Source organism: Podarcis pityusensis (genome assembly GCF_964106645.2).
Source record: "Podarcis pityusensis genome assembly, chromosome: 12".
Taxonomy (NCBI): Eukaryota; Metazoa; Chordata; class Lepidosauria; order Squamata; family Lacertidae; genus Podarcis; species Podarcis pityusensis.
Window position 1 is genome coordinate 39,387,139 of NC_138037.1, and position 4,280 is coordinate 39,391,418.

A 4,280-nucleotide genomic window follows, 5' to 3' on the forward strand; every position below is an offset into this window, starting at 1 on the left:
GTTCCCATTCAATATTTAAGTGACGTGAACGCCACCCGAAGATGATTTAAGGTGCAGGCCTAATCCTAGTCCCTGCCTGTTGGGCCTAATGGAGTGGTGGAGCTACTGCTGCATTGGAAACCCTCCTGAGCTTGCAAGTTTCAGTCTTGCAAAGCTTTTCCCTCCTCCAAAGCATGGGGATTGGAGAGTGCTAGCAAAACCATCCCCTCTGATTACAAACTAGACCTGCCTATCACAATGGAGCTCTTCCTCCATGCCCTCTCCCCAATCTAGTACTTGCTCTCCCCCCCACCACACCACCCTGGCGTTGTGGTAAACTTGGAGGCGGTTTGGCAAACTTAGAGATGACAGCTTTGCTTCTGACAAATGCAAAATATTTCTGAGGAACCCAGGACTCAGATACATTAGTAAACAAAAAGTGTTTTATATGCATTGTAACACTGTGACACCAGATGGCGCTGTGGAGTCCTGTCTTTTGCCAACGCGATTTCCCATAATAAAGTTTACAGCATGTTTTCCTGAAACACTTCTTTTGATGTGTCTAGATCCAGTCCCAGCTTGCCTTGGGATTCATTTGAATCTGATGCACACCTCTCTTAGAAATCACTAGCCCTGGCTGACCTTTCCTGCGCTTGCCTTAAAGGTAGTCATGCTAGCCTACTGCAGAAAAGAACTGAGTCTTCTGTCTTCTGGAAGATTAACAAAGTTTTTCCTGTAGGGAAGTTGACCCAAGCTAATGGCTGTGTCCATAAGTTCTTCTTAGCAGAACAGATAGCTTGAGGGGCAATTTCATCAGGTAAAATAATATGAAGATATCCCAGTGCCACATCCCAACCCCTGTTCTGCCCCTTCTCACACAGGTTATGGATCTCTGCCATCTCATCTAGCTTGGACCATATTAAGCTGTAGAAGTCAATTTCCCTGAAAGGCAAGGTTCTTTCTTCTCTCCACATCCTTAGGTTTGATGTCCTCACATAGAATAGCAGACAAACTGTTTTTGGTATCTAAAGTACAGGTAGACATTACCTTCCCGTAACTTTCTTCAACAGCAATATCTGGAGAGCCATAGATCCTTCCACCTCCTGTCTACAGCAATAAAGGAAAGAGCATCACTGTTAAAGTTTTTACATGTCCCTTCACTCTTTATAATGCATGGGAAGTGAATTAAGATAATTGTGTATCGTGGAAACTGTGGGTCTGCTGTCAACACAGGTGCACTGCCTCACATTTTTTGGGTATGTGTATGTAAGGGTGGGTGTGTTTTTCTGAGCTGTAAGAATGTTCATAATAATGTATGACCTTTCTCTTTCTTGTGGGATGTCTACGGCCCACATGAATCCCAGAAGCTCAAATGAGATGGAATATTCCAAAGGTTTTATCCCATTTCACTTAAGATAAAACGTGGGATTTGAGAAAAGTGTCAGATATAAAGGTCAGTGCTTTAAGTGATCTATATATGCTAGGTCTGCTCCCTGCTGCTTTCACATTCAGTCTCCTGAGAGCTCTACCTAAATCATTCTGTCTTTTGCTATTTTTTAATAGCAATGTCTATCCAGTTTGCAAGCCTGAATGACACAGTACCACTGCAAGAGCACTTTCTATAGTGACTTGAGTCTATGTAATAGCAATTCTTGTCCCCATGGTAAGAACATGAGAACAGCATGGCTGGCTCAAACTGAAGGCCTTTCCAATCACCGTTGCCAAACAGATGCTTATGGGAACCCTACAAGTAGGACATGAGAGGAATAACACTTTCCTGTTCATGATCCGCAAGAACTGGAATACAGAGGCAAGTTGCTATCATATGATACTGGAGGCAATATGGTAATCATGACTTGCAGTCATTGATGACCTGATTCTCCATGAATTTGTCTAATGTTTTTAAAGCCATCCAAATTGGTGTCCATTACCACACCTTTGTGGCTAAATTATTTACTTTATAAGTATTAAATCTCCTTTGATTTAGTTTTATTGGATGACCCAGGGTTCTAGAATTATGAGAGAGAGAAACGTCTCTTAGTAACACTTTATCCACACCACACACAACTTTATAATATCCTTGTTTGCTCACCTTTATTTATTTATCATAATAAAAAGCACAAAACATTGTAACCTTTCCTTATTAGGAAAGTTGCTCCAGTCCTTTGAGCGTTTGGGTTGTGCTTTTCAGCACCTTTTCTAGCTCTGTGATAGATAGATAGATAGATAGATAGATAGATAGATAGATGATAGATAGATGATAGATAGATGCAGAAACTGTACACAGAATTCCAAGTGTGGTTGCAGCAATTATAAATGAATTTTGATACAGACAGTTTTAATTTTTCCCCACCATCCTCCATCCTTTTCCTAAGGTCTCTTACATGGAATTTACCTTTTCCATAGCTGCGACACAATGGATCAACATTTTCATTGAGCTATCCATCTCAAGCCCAGATCTGTTTCTTCATCCATTACAACCAGTTCAGACCCCATTAGTGTAGTAGATGTGAAGTTGGGGCTTTTAACTCCACCGTGCATCACTTTTCGCTTCCTCATATTGAACTGCAGTGTGCCTTTTTAATACCCATTTACCCATTTTGGAGAGATCCTTTAGGAGCACCTCACAAATTCCTTTCTGTTTTTATCAGCCTGAATAATTTAGTATTATCAGCAAACTTGGCCACCACGTTGCTCACTCCTATGACATTCATTTGCATAGTCACAAGCTGCCTGCTTCTGGAGTTCTAGAAATTGCCTAGAACTATAAACTTTTTGTTAATGGGTCAGTTTAAGGTAAGATAGTGCACATTATCTCTCTCAAAGGAAGGGGAAAGTATGATGGGAGTAACCATAACTCAGTGGTAGAAAACATGCTTGATGAGAGGTCCCATAGTCAATCTGTGGCAAATCCAGTTAAAAGGGTCTGAGGAGCAGGTGATCGGAATGAGCTTTGCATAAGACTCTGGAGAACTGTGGCTTGTCAAGGGTTGACAACAGTGGGCTAGGTGAACAAATAGTCTAACCTGGTATAAGGAAGTCTCCTATGTTCTTAAATTTAACTAATTAATGCCTGCAAAGTGCTCTCAAATCTGCAGAATTGACGGTGCCTGCTTAAAGTTCAAAGCACAGCAATTCCAATTAAGCAAATGGCTCTCTATCCTGCCATCTTAAAGCAAGAATGAAGATTATAGACAAAGGTACTTGCTTGTTGAATTTACCCATAACATAATGACTGGGGTAGTTTTTAGTGTCTGTGGATTATCAAGGCCAGTTTGATGCAGGAATGACTTGGACTGCTGCCCATGACCCTGTATTTTCAGAGACTTTCATTGATTTGAAATACAAGAATTAGTATCTGGGTAAATGATTTAAAAATGTTTACGTACAGTAAGCCCACAACTTACGTGCATTTAACTTTTGTGCACTAAGCTTTAAGCACTTCACATTTTTTTAAAAGAAAAAAAAAGATTAAAAGGGGCACCAAAAGTTGGTGGGCATCCAGGAAAAAATACTTTGGCTATTCCACCTGCCATTGCTCCTAATGTGTTTTGACTATATGCGATTTTGGCTTTAGGCACAATCCCTGGAACATAACCCCCGCATAAATTGAGGACTTACTGTACTTCACAGTGAAAAACTAGTATGGATAATGGGACATATTGTATTAATGTAATTTTGTGGGCTTTTTTTTTCTCCTGTAAGCAAAATCAAGTGCCAACCTAGGAGTGAGTAGGACTTCCCCGAGAAATGCAATCGAAACCAGTAGCAGCCAGAGGGTTGGGGCAGTGTTGCTCACTTGACTTCACAATGGAAGTAATGGCTGCTAGTTACTGAGGGTGGAGCAAGGCAGTGGGGAGCTGGGAGTAGGCACAGTGGCAGGAGCACCAGATTGTCTCCACCGCTGCACCCATACTACATCAGTCCGCATGCTGTCTTGCCAGGGACGGCTCATCGCGGTTTGCAGCCTGAGGCAAAATGGGAATGTGCTGTTCTGCTCCTACCGAAGCCTCCCTTGCCTGCAATGTCTGGCAGAGGCGGTACCCATGGGAGCACTGCCTCATGAGCTTCTGCCACCCAAGGCAGCTGCCTCAGCCTGTGTCATGGGCAGGCCGGCCCTGCCTTCCCTTCTTGTCTGCTCCTACACATCAAAGTTGTGTTGGATTTCAGGCAGAACTTCTCAGGAATCCACATATTCATTTTGAAGATTTGTACCAGAGGAAATTTCTGCGGCAAACAAACATCTGAGGCAAGATGGAGGGAGACGTGGTGATAGGCACAAAAACCATTCAACTCAAAAG